Here is a 17,260-nt window from a genome sequence, read left to right on the forward strand (position 1 = left end):
ATATGTTAGCTTAGTAGAATCCCCCCCCCCCCCTCCCCTTCAAAGGCTTAGACTTTTAGAGTTAAGTGGGTGTCAACTTTAACACTTGAATTAGAAGACAGCAAACATAAATGCTTTTGTACCATATTAAACCCCCCCCAAAAAAGACACGTTTTATTGTTTTCATTAAAATTAATTATGTAGAAGATACAATTGCAGGAATTAAACACAATTTTAACTCTTTTTTAAAACTGCTTCTCTCTACAATCCTATCATAAAATGACACCGTCACCTCAGGACATCAATTTGCGCCTTTCTGATGCTCAGTCTTGCTGCAATAAAGCGTAATACTGCTAATCACTTAGAATATAATAGAATACAACTTTGTCCATCCACCTTACATTAAAACTTCTCCTTAACACTCAATACTGCATCTATAAACTACATTCATATCAGAACATGTCACCTTCACACATTTGAACAGTAAACCTCATGGATTATTCCATTATTCCACTACAAGCTCACAGAAACCCACCCACTTTCCCCCATGGTATCCCATGAGCCTCCCCTGCAAAGCCACCAGGAAATCCTGTCAAGCAGCAGGAAGTCTATTAAAAACTGCTAGCAGATACTAGGCCACCGTTGGCAGATCCTTCGCCTGTATGTCTGCATCTCTGCGTGCTGGCTGCTTGCTTGGCCTCTGTGTGGTGAGTCTTCTTAAATGGCCTCTGTGAATTCTAAAGAGGCCCTCACCACTTGCCGTGTGCTGGTATAAGATTGCTAAACACTGTAACCCTCCCCCTTTTGTAAAATGTATGGTTGCCTGCGTTAAAAGACAGCATGGTATTCGATTGGGTATATGTCACCTGAAAGACACGTTATAACCTCTCTCCACGCCGTTATCTTTTGTTTTTATTTAACTCTGTCTGACTGTCTTGAGATCTCGTCCGTTTCTGGCACTGTGGAAGTCTCTCTCAAGTGGAGAATTGAATGCACTAATTAAGTCCCTCCACCTTTCCATCCCACTAAATCTTTCACTTTTTTCCACTTTGCTGAGCTTGAAGTGTATTCCTCCATCAAATATGCAACCTATTAATTAAGTAAAATTATTCCCTGACTGCCAGATATCCTGTGCCAAAGACTGTCAACACAAAAAGCATGCCTGTGAACTTCTAACGAAGGGGCATCTCTTAAAATGTTGAGTTACAGCCTTCAAGAGCTCCGTGTCTACGGGCGAGCGTTCACCCACACTCCCATCACTCCCACTCGATCCTCTCAGCCAAGCCCTGGAAGTAAGTGGTGGTTTCTTTTTCCTGTGTTTTTTTAACAAGGCTGCACAATGGGCTGACATACGCACTTGACAGGCGAGCGGTGAAATTTTAATTACATACCTTCCCCTCATCTTATAATTGCTGTTGTTAATCAGTCATTAACTTCATCCACCCCCCTCGGGGTTCACTTCCTAAATCTCCCCACAACACATTTCAGCTCAATAAATTCCATCGCTCTTTCCTGGCCCCACTGTGTAATTTCATATATTTTTTAAGCTGTCATCTTTTTATTTTTCACCGCAAAAACAGGGGGTATTTGTTATTTGTTCTCTGAGGGGCAGACAGTAACAGGCTTTTAATCATAACTTGCATTTAAACGATCCATCTCAGGTCGATCAAAACGGAAAGTAATTCAAGAAGGCGCAGATAAGGGTGCACGATAGCAGTCATTGTGCCCGGGTGCTAGGCCAACATAAGCTCTGAATGATTCTGCACAATGGTGATTGAGCTACAAGGGCCTTCGTCTTTCCCCACCCCTCCCACTCTTCCCTCCATAATTCCAACCTGTCCCACGAGCAAAGGAAAGTTGATATGAGCAAGGATGTACACGCGACAGACAGTTTATTTGTCTCTCGACAAATACCCCCCCACGCCCACTCCCACCCATTGAAAAGAAACAGATGTTCTTTGGGAACTGTCTCCAAGCAAGTCAAACCACTACTTATATTATTCAGAAGGGTGGGGATTCTTCACACTATATGGCCGATACGGCTGTAGCGATTTATCGTTACAGCATATGTGAGTGTTCAACTGCCTCTTCTCTTCTACTGGCTGAGGCCTGTTCTTTTTATGGCACAGCTACTACTCGCTCCAGGAAGTGCTACAGAAAAAGGTGCTGCTAGGTACACTGTGAGACTGTTAACACTTGTAACAAGCGTTTAACACATTTTACACAGATAACACTAAATTAACGAGTTAATGCAGACATGAGTAACAACTCAAAAGTACACTGACTGTACAAAACATTAGGAACACCCGGTCTTTCAATGACATGCAGTACCAGTCACATTTACTCATTGAACACATTTACTCATTGAACACATTTACTCATTCCAGATTGCAGCCCATATAAGTTCAAGTAACAGACACATCTCAACATCAACTTTTCAGAGGAGACTGCGTGAATCAGGCCTTCATGGTCAAATTGCTGCAAAGAAACCACTACTAAAGGACACCCATAAGAAGAAGAGACTTGCTTGGGCCAAGAAACACGAGCAATGGCGATTAGACTGGTGGAAATCGGTCCTTTGGTCTGATGAGTCAAAATTTGAAATGTTTGGTTCCAACCGCCGTGTCTTTGGGAGACGCAGACTAGGTGAACGGATGATCCCCGCATTTGTGGTTCCCACCGTGAAGCATGGAGGAGGAGGTGTGATGGTGTGGGCTGCTTTACTGGTGATTGTACTGGTACTGTACACTGTCCAGGTGAATCCAGGTGAAAGTTAGGATCCCATCTTGCTGTTAGTTGTTAATTCCACTTCAAGTCGGTGTAGATGAAGGGGAGGAGAGATGTTAATGAATGATTTTCAAGCCTTGAGAGAATTGAAACATGGACTGTGTATGTGTGCCATTCAGTGGGTGAATGGGCAAGACAAAATATTTAAGTGCCTTTGAACGGCGTATGGTAGTAGGTGCCAGGCACACCGGTTTGAGTGTGTCGAGAACTGCAACGCAGCTGGGTTTTTTCACACAGTTTCCCGTGTGTATCAAGAATGGTCCACCTCCCAAAGGACATCCAGCCAACTTGACACATCTGTGAGAAGCATTGGAGTTAACATGGGCCAGCATCCCTGTGACACCTTGTATGGTCCATGCCCCGATGAATTGAGGCTGGCAAAAGGGGGTGCAACTTATTATTAGGAAGCGGTTCCTAATATTTTGTACACTCAATGTATATATACACTGAAGAAAAATATAAACACAATATGCAACAATTTCAAAGATTTTAGTGAGTTACAGTTCATATAAGGAAATTAGTAAATTGAAATTAATTTATTAGGTCCTAATCTATGGATTTAACATGACTGGGCAGGAGCGCAGGCATGGGAGGGCGTGGGAGGGCATAGGCCGGTTGGACATACTGCCATATTCTCTAAAATGACGTTGGAGGCGTCTTATGGTAGAGAAATGAACATACATTTCTCTGGCAACAGCTCTGGTAGACATTCCTGCATTCAGTATGCAAATTGAACGAGCCCCTCAAAACTTGAGATCTGTGGCATTGTGTTCTGTGACAAAATTGCACATTTTGCAGTGGCCTTTTATTGTTCCCAGCACAAGGTGCACCTGTGTAATGATAATGCTGTTTAATCAGATTCTTGATAAGTCACACCTGTCAGGTGGATGGATTATCTTGGCAAAGGAGAAATGTTCACTAACAGGAATTTCTTTCAATTTTGGGCACAAAATTTGAGAGAAAGAAGCTTTTTGTGCATATGGAAAATTTCTGGGATATTCCAGAACTAGTAGTAAGCAACACATACTGAAAGAGAGGAAAAGCACCATGGAGTGGTGGTGCTACAGATGGAGAGAGGAAACTTGAACTTCAAAGTCCAGAGTTGGGAAACTGAAGAATTTGTTGAAAACATGGCCAATAAACCAAAATGTTGTTTTCACTACGTTTAAAGTAAGAGTCATTTGGAGTGCGTATTAGTCGCCTCCATGATCCTAAAGTTACCCGAAGATAAATCAATTAAAATATCAACTTCCTTCTTGCCTTGCTTTCTCATTCATTGAAATGCAGTAACTCAGTTAAAGGATACAGATTAAAATACTACAAAACACACAAAGATATTTAGACTGTAAATTAACCCTGCGGCCCAATCCCAAACCGAAAAGTTCATCTAGGAACACTAAGGGATCTGCGGAAAAAGTTAAGAGGGTGCAATACAATACAATGTAATATTATTAATCATAATTGATGTTCCCTTAGATGCACATGGGCCTGGGAGGCTCACAGGGATATTGGTATCCACAGTACTCCATCAATTATACTTTTTTTCCAACTCAACTCTTCTTATATTCCACCAAACTTTGTTGGCAAAATGTGTAGAATTGCAAAAACAATTGCTTTAAAACTGCTAAATGTTCTCTCTGCCCCAAGGCAAAATGTATAGAATTGCAGGACATTAGCTTTAAAACGGCAAAATGTTCCTTATGATGCCAGGATGGGGGCGTGTATAGTGCTATTTTTATTGCACTATAAAGTAGGAGTTGAGTTCTGATATTATGAGAGGGTCCCTGGTAAATTTTCTATAACAAAAGGGGTCCCGACACAAAAAAAATGTTTGGGAACCTCTGACCTATTCCTTATACCAGGGAACATAGCAATTAAGCACAACAGTCCACGTTAAAAATGAAATGGTTTTCATGGGTTTGCATAATGGAGACATAATTATGGCCGTACTATGGACTAAATAACCATACAAGCTAAAGTCAAACAAGTACAGAAACATATTATTGACTTTATCATTACTGATTACAATTAACAGATTTAGACTGTAATTACAGAAGGTGTACCACACTTTCAGGGGTTAAAGTTTGGCTAGAGTTCTCTTCCCATCATGGCATGGCTTTTTAAAAATCTTTAAATAAATCATCATCATCCTTAACTGCCCTTTGTCATCACATGCAAATCACGCCCTACAGCTAACGTGCAATTACAATCAGTGAGCTTAGCTGATTCTCTGAGACAACAGTAGTTAGCCTGTGCCTAGTACAGTACGTGTCCCATGTGAGAGGTGCTTTTGTGGCTAATGAAGTGTCTGGAAGATGTTGATTGGTGGCTGAGTACCTGTAGATGCAGCAGGAGGAGAAACAAAAGGTGTTCCAATTCTGAAAGAAAGTCTTCTAGGGTGTCCATGCAGGCTTTTAGGAAGGAAAATAGAGTAGGTTTGAAAAATGTCCCCTGCTCAGTTCAGAGTTTGACGAAAGTTTGGAAACACTTCCTATGAATACTCTCTTCTGAATATGGGTATGAGAGAAACAGTTAATTCCCTCAAAACTAAATCTGCATTCCATTCCAAGCTTGCAACGTTTGGCCCTTGAAGAATCGTACAGTGAGATTGTCTTTAACAGACAATGTTTCATTGTAACAGCAACTGTTTTATCACCATGTAAGTTAACCTATTTTACTTGCATCCTAGGGGGGACGCAGATAAGAGCACTCGGGGCCATGACTTATTGGGGTGTCAAGCAGTTGAATATCATGGATGCACGCAGGAAAACTCATATGGTGGAGCAGTTACGAGAGCATAAATTAATACAAGGCCCACTTTTCTCCCATTCTCCCAAGAACTGTGATGAATACCTCAGCTACATCAAATTGTCCAAGTGATATAAGAGCTCAATGTACTGCTCCAGGGCATAAAGATACAGTTAACTTTTTCCTCTACCTAATTTAAGTGACAGTGTGTTAATTTTAATGATAAACTGGGTGGTTCGAGCCCTGAATGCTGATTGGCTGACAGCCGTGGTATATCAGGCCATATGCCACGGGTATGACAAAACATTTATTTTTACTGCTCTAATTACGATGATGGCCAGTTTATAATAGCAATAAGGCATCTCGGGGATGTGTGATATATGGCCAATATACCACGGCTAAGGCCTGTGTCCAGGCACTCCACATTGCGTTGTGCGTAAGCACACCCCCCTCGTGCCTTATTGCTTAAGTTAAGAATAACAAATCTAATAGCTCAATCGCATTTGCTCCAATTGGATAATAAGAAGCTGAAGAAGACACATTGAAGGACCTATTTGTATTGCAGCCAGGTGGGCTCTTTTGAAAACAGACCTGTCTTAGACAGTGCATGCCACAAAGCTTATCATAATCATGTATGTGATCTTCTGTCAAATGAGTGTATGGCAAGGCATTCAAAATAGCATTTTGTTTTTATCATATGTTTCTCAAACATTCATACACTTGCTCAAGTGTCTATCAACTCTTCCCAAAAGCCGCTACAAAATGTGACATATGATACAATATCACAAGCTGACAAAATATTTACCCTGTCCTGAAATAACACCATATTTTGTGAATGCGGGGCACTTTTTCATTATCAATCGTATCTCCTCTCAGTTTTTAAAAGATGAGCAAGTGGCATCTGTTTCGGTCCTAATGAGCAAAAATGAAACGATCCCGTCCAAAGCCAAAAGTTAAAGTCTGATTTAAAACAGATTAGTTGGTTTACTAGTGAGAATGTACCCTCGTATATATACATTGATTATGCAAAAAAGGGTCTCATCTCCTTGTTGGTTAAAACGTAAATATTTAATATTCGCCTTCTCTCCTATTAAATACTCTGGAAAATTTAGCAATTTTAAGTATTTCCCAAGCCAAGGAAAATTTGCAATTTTTCGCGATTTGGTTTATTTGCTTGATAGACTTAGGATGATGCAGGCTTTTAAGTATTCTGTGTTCAACGAAAACCTTACTTGTTGAACAGTAACCCTCAAATAAATGGCCATCACAATAAGAGGTTTTAATAATGCAGTCAGTTTCATGTTCATCCTTAAGCAGGATTCCAATGATACCTCTAATGCACATGATGATTAAGTGTAATTCCAATACCGACTGTGTTGTTCAAAGTCTGACAGGCAATAATTTGTTCTATTATATTCTGCCATTTAATTGCCTACTACCGACATCCTTTGACGCATCATGAGGCCATGATTTACAATTAAATGGGCGCCGAGGATCATGGGAGTGACATTATAATCGTCTAACACGGAGATTTCCTCTCATCTGCGACGGGTAGTGCCGAAAGTAAAATTTTTTCATTTTAACTAGATTCCATTTGAGGATTATAAAATGGTAAAGTAGAAGGGGATCGGCCAAACAAAATAGATCTAGTTAAGTGGCGACTGCTCTGGGAGAAGAAGCTAGTGAGCTGTAGCGCTTTGCTGTCAGGACTAGTCTTCTCACACAGACACACACACATTACAGACAATGCAGAACGGATGGTTTAATCTGAACAGGGCAGAGAAGGGAGATACCAAATGCAGGCTTGAGTTGAGACATACATCCTTTGGGCTTTTAAGATGTAGGGATATCACAATACATTTGAGATTAAGAGAGAGAGAAAAAGACTATAAATTCACAGGTTTAGAGTTCACAAGAAAGTTTAAGAGTTGCATGATGTCGCCAGGGCTTCCACTACACCCAACATGTCCTATGTTGGAAAGAGAGAGTAGAAGAAAAAGCTCAACACAAACTAGCACTTCAATTACTCTACAAGGCTGTTTACGTGTGGTGTGTCCGTATTAAACCAATGTTTCACTGAATCTTAAGACCTGATAAATAATTTAACGAGTGCAGAGAAACACAGCGAGTGGGGAGGATAATTTGGGCTGCTGAGTGCAGGTCCTTTTTCCCACATGATGCAGGAGAAAAGGAACGCTCTCATTAAGTGGCTTTGGTCCAGTGTGAGTGGCTGTGCACCGTCGGAAGAGCAGAGCAGAAATCACCTTGCAGCCTTGTGTTTCCTCCATTAAAGATGAAGGATTGGGGTAATATTTGCCTGCAGGCTGTTTGCTGTGGGTCGTCCCGGCAACTGTTTCTGCTACTTCTGCAGATAATGTTGTTTTGAGCAACTTTATGGGTCTTTGATCAAATTCATGTTTTGGAGAGAGCAAACAAACCAAGAGATTTCAGGAGAAGGGGAGTCATTCAGTGACACAGAATTCACTGGAGGCGCGAGTCGACTTAAACCACACTACAATTGGCACTTGATAGTATATTGGTATTGTAGCAACCGCAGCTAACACTGTTACACTGTCCGGACATAACAGTAGCGTGCTGTGCTTTGACGTGTGCTGGTTTAAGTCAAGCTACCCCCATATTTGCTACACTGGTGTCAGAAGTGAGATATATTTAACCTATTTCTTACATTAATGTTAGAATTGGAATTCTAGAGATTTTGCTATGTTGGTGTCAGAAGCGGGATACTAAACACTGATACACTGGTGTCAGAAGTGGGATACTAACTACTTTTCTACATTGGTAATAGAAGTGGGATATTAACCTGGGATCAGAAGCTGACAGAATAGCGCTGGAGGAGATGGCTGCCATTTTACGGGCTCCTAACTAATTGTGCTATTGTGTGTGTTTTTTACACATTATTTGTAACTTATTTCGAACATAATGTTTCTGCCGCCGTCTCTTATGACCGAATAGAGCTTCTGGATATCGGGACAGCGATTTCTCACCTCGTACTGGACAAAGATTTTTTCTTGAATGAGTAGGATTTACTTCGGACACCAGACAAAGCCAAAATCCCAATCATCCGCATGAAGAGACAGAGATATTGGGGATGTAGGTCGGGGTACCTCGTATGGATCCGACGGCAAGTGTGTAGTCCGCCTCTACCATCAGTCCTATTAGCCAACGTGCGATCATTGGATAATAAACTGGATGAGCTCCGATCAAGACTATCCCACCAACGGGACATTAAAAACTGTAATATCTTATGTTTCACAGAGTCGTGGCTGAACGACGTCACAGATAACATACAGCTGGCTGGATTTTCCATGCATCAGCAAGACAGAACAGCTGCCTCTGGTAAGACAAGGGTCTCTGTCTATTTGTGCAGCTGGTGCAGAAAATCTAATATTCAGGAAGTCTCAATGTTTTAAGATTGAATCGTACATTGAATCGCACCATTATCCCAGAAACCCTAGACCCACTCCAATTTGAATACCGCCCCAACAATTCCACAGATGACGCAATCGCTATTGCACTCCAACCTGCCCTTTCCCACCTGGACAAAAGGAACACCTATGTGAGAATGCTGTTCATTGCCTACAGCTCAGCTTTAAACACCATAGTGCCTTCAAAGCTCATCACTAAGCTAAGGACCCTGGGACTAAACACTCCCTCTACAACTGGATTCTAGACTTCCTGACGGGCCTCCCCCAGGTGGTAAGGGTAGGTAACAACACATCTGCCACACTGATCCTCAACACGGGGGCCCATCAAGGGTGTGTGCTCAGTCCGCTCCTGTACTCCCTGTTCACCCATGACTGAATGGCCAAGCAAGATTCCAACACCATCATTATGTTTGCCAACGACGACACAGTGGTAGGCCTGATCACCGACAACGATGAGACAGCCTATAGGGAGGAGGTCATAGACCTGACAGTGTGGTGCCAGGATAACAACCTCTCCCTCAATGTGATCAAGACAAAGAAGATGATTGTGGATTACAGGAAAAAGAGGGCCAAGCACACCCCCATTCTCATTGACGGGGCTGTAGTGGAACAGGTTGCGAGCTTCAAGTTCCTTGATGACCACATCACCAGCGAACTATCATGGTCCAAACACACCAAGACAGTAGTGAAAAGGGCACAACAACGCCTATACCCCCTCAGGAGACTGAAAAGTTTTGGCATGGGTTCTCAGATCCTCAAACAGTTATTCAGCTGCACCATCGAGAGCATCCTGACTGGTAGCATCACCGCCTGGTATTGCAACTGCTCGGCCTCTGACTGCCAGGCACTACAGAGGGTAGTGTGTATGGCCCAATACATCACTGGGGCCAAGCTTCCTGTCATCCAGGAATGCCTGGCAGTGTCAGAGGAAGGCCCTAAAAATTGCCAAAGACTCCAGCCACCCTAGTGGTACTGGAGCACCAAGTCTAGGTCCAAAAGGCTTCTTAACAGCTTCTACCCCCAATCAATAAGACTCTTGAACAGCTAATCAAATGGCTACCCAGACTATTTGCATTGCCCCCCTCCTTTTTACACTGCTGCTACACTCTGTTTATGATCAATGCATAGTCCCTTTACCTCTACCTATATGTACATGTACATATTACCTCAATTACCTTGACTAACCTGTGCCCCCGCACATTGACTCTGTACCGGTACCCCCTGCATATAGCATCACTACTGTAATTTTATTGTTGCTCTTTAATTATTTGCTATTTTTCTATTTTATATATTTTTTTATTTTATATATTTTTTTACTTCAGTTTATTTTAGTAAATACTTTCTTAAGACTTATTTTTCTTAAAACTGAATTGTTGGTGAAGGGCTTGTAAGTAAGCATTTCACTGTAAGGTCTACTACACCTGTTGTATTCGGCGCATGTGACAAATAAAATTTTATTTGATAAAAAAAAAATATTCTACCCCCTTAAATGATGCTCTCTGCCATCATGTGACACCCATATCAAAGACGTGTCACCTTTTGAGTTGCCACACCACCACATGGGGAAAGGTTGCATGTTTGTCTACTCCTGATTTTCAGACACAGAAAACAATAACCCCAGATGTGGGGAGACAAAGTCAAAGAACATGAATTGGTCATATTTGAGTGGATATTAAATAAGTCATAACCAGGGGTAAAACCTCATGTTTGTGTGAAATACATCAGTTTCATTCGAGCCAAAGCTTGTCATGACAAGACAAGTACTTGTCTACATTGACCTAATTTTACACTAGCACAACATTACTGTTTCCGTATTTCAGCTTCTAAACTATGACAAATCTGTCACTCTCCATAAACCACACCAGTTCCATTTCTGGCTGTTGTCAAATCCAACAACCATAGATTGTGTTGTGATTAGTGAACAGCTTTATCCCACAGATGGAGTACACTGATAAAGTCAGTGCTAGTCTGATCTGAAGCACATCAGCACCATAAGATGGCCACCCATAGTCCTCTTCACTTTGATCTCCATTTCGTGTAGGTCATTAGCTGCCAGCTTCTCCAACTCAAGCCTGACCCAAATAAAGATTCTGACATTTTCTTTTCCATTGCAGTCAGCCACTGGATGCTTTTTTTTTTTTTTTTTTATCAGAAGGGAGTGCATGTGCCCAGTTAATGCACAAGTGATTTGGATCGACCAAGGTTCTGTTTTACTGGAGCTGGTGGCATTGCTTGTCTTTTCTAACTTGTGAACATTGTGCTTGACTTGCGTAATTGAATTGTGTCTCGGTTTAATGTTTGGCTCTTCACCCATTGACACTCCAAGCACTGTATCTCAACTTAAGTTGTTGTTCAACTCCTCCTTAATTCGATTCATAATTCTTTGAGTTGGGAGATCTGTCAGCTACTTAAAGGGGCAATCTGCAGCTCAAATGATAACAAACCCACCACCCCGCCACTGATTTGGTAAATAGCTGAAGGATGGGGCTAGAGAAATGTAGCCACTCTCAAATTTGTAAACAGAGCTACGGATGCAAGGACTGACCATCTATGATATCCAAATTAAAGTTTGAACCATGTTTTTAGGCTATACAGTGTGTGTTTACAATTATATTGTTTACAAATCAAAGGAATAAAACAATCTTACATTTTTTGGTTCTGATGGGGTAGGATGGTTGAACTAAGCTCATGAGGCGTGTATAAGTTATATTCTTCAAGAATCAATGGATTTATATCATGAATTTAAAAGTCCAAAAATGTATGTAGCAATCACAGTTTGCCCCTTTAATAAAAAAAAGAATATTCAGTTAAAAATGGAAACTTAAACGTGTCAAACTACATTGTACAGTACTAATGAAGAAAAAGTAATTATCACAAAAATTCCACAGAATTGAGTGATGTAGTTGGAAGGGGCGTACTATAACCTCTCAGTTTACAACTGAAGGCAGTGACAAAGAATACACCTTTACTTGTAAGCAGACGTCTTCAGTGCTCTCCTCCTCTTCCTCTCATCCTCCTCCTCTCGCTCTCGCTCTCTCTGCAAAGGCAGAACGCAAAAGGTCAGGGCGGTGAGCATTAATCAGGTTCCCCACACCACTCCCCTCCATCATCAAAGGCACTAATCACTCTGGTTTGGTTGTAGAGAGGTTTACGCCTAATTATTGTCATTAATAAATCAGCCAACCGGGGCCTGTCAGGATGAGAGGGAGCACGTCCGAGCATGCCATCCATCACAAGGGGCACAGAGAGTCATTATCAGGCCACTCTCAGCTACCTGCTACTGGGTTAGCATGGCTAAGGATGAACCACAGGACTAAGAGTGTCATGGTTGCTAAGTAGCCTAGCCTAGCTACTTGCTGTTGGGGTAGTATGGCTGAAGATGAACCACAGGCCTGAGGGTGTCATTGCTGCTAACTAGCTTAGCCTGACTGGGATAACCCCCAGACTGGGATAACCCCCACTGACCAGCACAGTGTAACATGGGGGACTTAATTCCTGGGACTGTACTAGCTTGGCCAGACTGGCTTCAGCTCGTCATTAGACTAGCAAAACCTAATAGGAATAGGCAGACTGACAATGGTAGCTAAGCCAGACCAGGCAAGCACTGGTAGGCTAGATAGCAAACCATGATTGGGCCTGCATAATAACAATTGATTTGAGGTGCTACATGAAAGGTAAAAAGGTTTTAACAACTACTTAGTCAATGCTGGGAGACGTGCTGAGGAGAGCTGCCGGCATACAGAGGACTGCTAATACATTCATGTACGCTTCATTCACTACAAATATGGAATGTGACAAATCAGATCCTGGTGGTCTAACCCGTGTTTGAATGGCAACTGTTGCCAGGAAGGTCTAGAAAAATGGGTGTGTGTTTCACAGTTGAGTGGTTGGGTGTGGAATACTGCAGTATCTTCATTTTCAGATACTCACACACACACGCACACACACACACACACACACACACACACACACACAGCGGGTCTAGCCCCCAGCGGACATCCCATTCTGGGACGCCTGCTTGCATTAAACACGCCAAAGGGAGAGAGGAAAGGAGAGAGTAGAAAGAGAGACATTACAGCTCTCAGCCATCACATCTCATCAAATTAAGGGACTCCAATCCATTTAAATGAGTTCTGTGAAACTGAAATCGACCATTAATGCAGTGTCATGTTAAATTAATACTGTCATCTAAATTGGTGGTATGAATCTTTCATGTTTGAAATGAGACCAAGAATGACTTATTCATCGCCTCGAATCTCCTCTGATGTCATCTCCATTAACTATAGGTCTCTGCATGGCATCTCGCCTACACAGATTGATACTAAGTGTTACGAAGCAGACAATTCAAGAAAGGGCGTGGATGTCTGGTGGTTGCACGCTGAAAGCCTAAATAGTAGATTATCTGAAACAAACCCCGAAAGGAAAATACAAATAAATGGGGCCTCCAACTCAAATTGAGACACAAGTTGAAAGTTCTGACCACTAGGAATTCGACAACTCTATCCTTCAATGATATTACCCATTAAATGTAGTGTTACGCAGATATAACTACTCTCTGTTTAACAACTTGTAGTTATTGTAGTTATTGTCTGCAAATTAAGCCTACAGAGAGGGGTACACCTCCTCACGCCCTTGAGCAACAGTTTACAGTATATGTACATTGGGTGGGGTCCTAATAATCACCCCAAACAACCACAAACAGGTTCTCCTAACAGGTACCCACAACAACCCCAAACAACCACAAACAGGTTCTCCTAACAGGTACCCACAACAACCCCAAACAACCACAAACAGGTTCTCCTAACAGGTACCCACAACAACCCCAAACAACCACAAACAGGTTCTCCTAACAGGTACCCACAACAACCCCAAACAACCACAAACAGGTAGACAATATAACCCAAAAGTAACCCCCCCAAAATAAAACGGGTATGCAAAAGTACCCCAAAAAACAAGAAGCATCCAGCTGCAGATTATGTGCGCTGAGGCCACCTGGTCTGCAAACCTTAAAGTGCATGCATCTCAGATTGTATTTTTGCGTCTCAGTGGTGTGTGCACCTGCAGTGCTCTAACACCATGGACCGACCAGGGCTATAATCTGTCACTAGCTCTGGTCCAGGGCATAGCTACTAGCTAGCCAGTTCTGGTCCGCACTAATTTATCTACACCCTGGACCAGAGCTAGTGCCGACCACAGCTACTAGCTATGGGGTCGTTGGTGGTTGATTGGGGTTGTTTGTGGTACCTGTTTATGTCTGTTTTTGGCTGTTTGGGGTACCCATTTGGGGTTGTTTGGGGTTGTTTGGGGTACCTTTTTGTAGTTATTTGTGGTTGTTTGTGATAATTAGTAGGACCCGTACATTGAAAGATGTTTGTTAGCCTAAAACTAAGCATTATGTGACAAGTAATTTAATAACATTATGATACATGCACATGTACTATACAGTTAACCCTCCAGCGAGCCAAAAATGCAGGTGAATAATTCTCCACTAAAATGTCATAGCTTTCCTTAACAAATAAATATTACATTTTGGCGAGAGACTGTCAGCTAGCCAAAGATCCCTCTCAAAGTAGGTTTAAGAGGTAAGCTTTCCTATATCACTGAGGAAGAATAATGGCGTATGTGTGAACACTTAACCTGTCCAAGTGTCTTGAATATCATCTCTAATTGGCACAGACCGATTTAGTTTTAGATCTAACTGAATATATTATTATGGAAAGAGAACACAGACAAATTAACTGTACTCAGCTATCTGCATTGATTATTTTGAATTATTAGCCTCTCTTTTGGGGATTTGGTTTGCTTTTAGTGAGCTTTAACCCATTTACATGACTTATTGACTATAATTACATGGATTCTTTCACGTAATGGACACATCAATTACACTTTGAACGTCTTGACTAGACATTACTTAGGGAATCCTAAATCCCTGACCATTAGATTGAAAGCCTTAAATCTAGTTCATTTCCTTTCTTTAACCTTCATAACAAAACACTTCTACTTGTAAAAATATTTATAGATGGTCTGAATAACTCAATTCTCATCAGCAAAGGATATTTGAAGCATATCGAGTAAGAATTACATTTGTAACGAATCTGCTGTTGATCAAACTGATTACATCCGCTACTCCACATTCATTTTCCACATTTATGGGCAGGCTGCCTTTGTTAAAAGGTAACCAGTAACCATTGTTATTAAAGGGGGTTGAGGATGTTACTATGTGGGGTTTATAAACAGTTTTGAGGAGTTTCTACATGAATTGTAAACATTTTCATGGGGATGGGGAGGCTAACTGTAAATATTGGCTACAGAGTAGTTAAATGTTAAAATAAATGTGAGCAACTCACATCACAGGACTATGACTAGAAGAGAAACCTTCACAAAACAGCTGGCTGATTTATGGGAAGTAATTTGACACTTTTAGCCATCCTGCATGACTGATTTGATTTATGTTACAAATCCCTTTAAAGGAAAAATTAAATAGCATTGATCTAGATAATCTAGACTAGATTGCCTAGACTCTGGCCAACTAGGCCAATTGTTTTGAACGCCAATTGGTATAGCAAGTGTATTGATTAAAGTTAAAGTGGCATGTGCTCGTAAACCTTCAATACTCTGCTACCAGTGGCCTACTCAAAATATTCCTGGAGGTTTTAGTTCAGCTACCGCCTGGTGAACTCAAGAAAAATACATGGTTTTGTGTCGCCCTCTGGTGCCCACAATGTTATCATTCCACAGGGTGAGTAGATGGGTTGTTTTTGCTGCCTTACATCTTCCAAAGGCATATCCAAGGTAGTATCATAATTAGCCTACATGGGTCAATTGCAACCAGCATTGGCCAGTATACTATCACAAGGTAATCTCTAGCTAAAACATCAATTGCAACCATTATTGACCAATACATTTTCGCACTCTGGTGGTTATCATCAGTGTAAATGATTTTTTTTTTAGCAGACCAAGGGTTGATTTAGCAACGCATCCCTTTAAAAGCGGCCCATGTGGCATCGATATGAGTCAAACAATTATTCTAGTGTCAAAATTGACTACAAAGTTAAATAGGATACTTTTGGACATAAAGTCCGTCTCGTTTAAAACTGAGTTTGGAACATCTGTGCGTCATACCGGGTAAATGAAGGTTGGGTTGTTTTTTGACGATGTACATTTGCCCACTAACATGGGGTGAACATCTGCAGTGATTGCTCTCTATCTAAAAGCATAGCCTGAGGTTGACCTGCCCAGCAGCTCTGACTATTTACATGACAACACGTTTTTTTTTACTTGAGAAACACTGCACCAAACACCTTAGTTAGATGTAAAATTTCGCAACTAAAACATCCTCGGCCAAACCGTAACAATTACAGATTTCTTGAGTCATCTTCATTCTGGGGATTTTAAGGAAGAGAAATAGGCTTCTGCGTCTACAGTGGTACAATGGATCGTGCTCACTAGGGCATACACTTGCAAAATGTTTGGAGAATTAAAACAAACGGTTGTTATTGGAAAAGTGCAGGCTGTACCTTCGCATTTCGGTTGATGTTCTTCCGTTTGGTAATGAACACAACCCTGGTGTCAGGTTGGATCTGGAGACTGGTTAGCACTTGACAATACCAACATGAAACATAATGCCCATTCTGATCTCCCCAACTCCGCTCGCAGTATGATTTCTGCACCTCTGGGCTGTGGAAGATCCCACTGGGCAAAAACTGGTTGAATCAATGTTGCTTCCACGTCATTTCAACAACAACAAAAATCAGTGCGAGGACATTGAATCAACTTGGAAAATGTATTGGATTTGCAAAAACTAATCAAGGTAAGGGAATTTCATTTATTTTCAACTTTTAACCTAAATCCAATGACATGGTGATTTTTTGTTGTTGATTGCACATTAGTTAAAACCTCAACCAAATGTCAATCATAACAAGACTGCCCAGCAGGATGAGTCTGACCACCTGTCTGCAACTGGACAACCCCACTGGTTACATTTCATTCCACCTGTCAAAACACACACACACACACAAATCAACATTTGAAATCAACCAAGGGCATATCCTGTAGCTTGGATAGGAACATCAACCCCATTCAGTCACTCCTGGGTTCTATCATTAACCATCCCTCCACACTGTCCTTAGGCCCCTGTTGACTCCCCTTCATGAACTGTCAAATAAAAGGCCCAGGGAGAAGGAGGGATCGGTTTGGGATTGAGCCTCAACCCCCTGGGCACATGTCAAGTCAACGCTAATTCCACGTAATTTCATTGAAACAACGTTGATTCAACCAGTAGGAAGGGTCAGTGACATTAC

Source organism: Salmo salar, chromosome 27 (genome assembly GCF_965601325.2).
Source record: "Salmo salar chromosome 27, fSalSal1, whole genome shotgun sequence".
In the NCBI taxonomy this organism is placed as follows: Eukaryota; Metazoa; Chordata; class Actinopteri; order Salmoniformes; family Salmonidae; genus Salmo; species Salmo salar.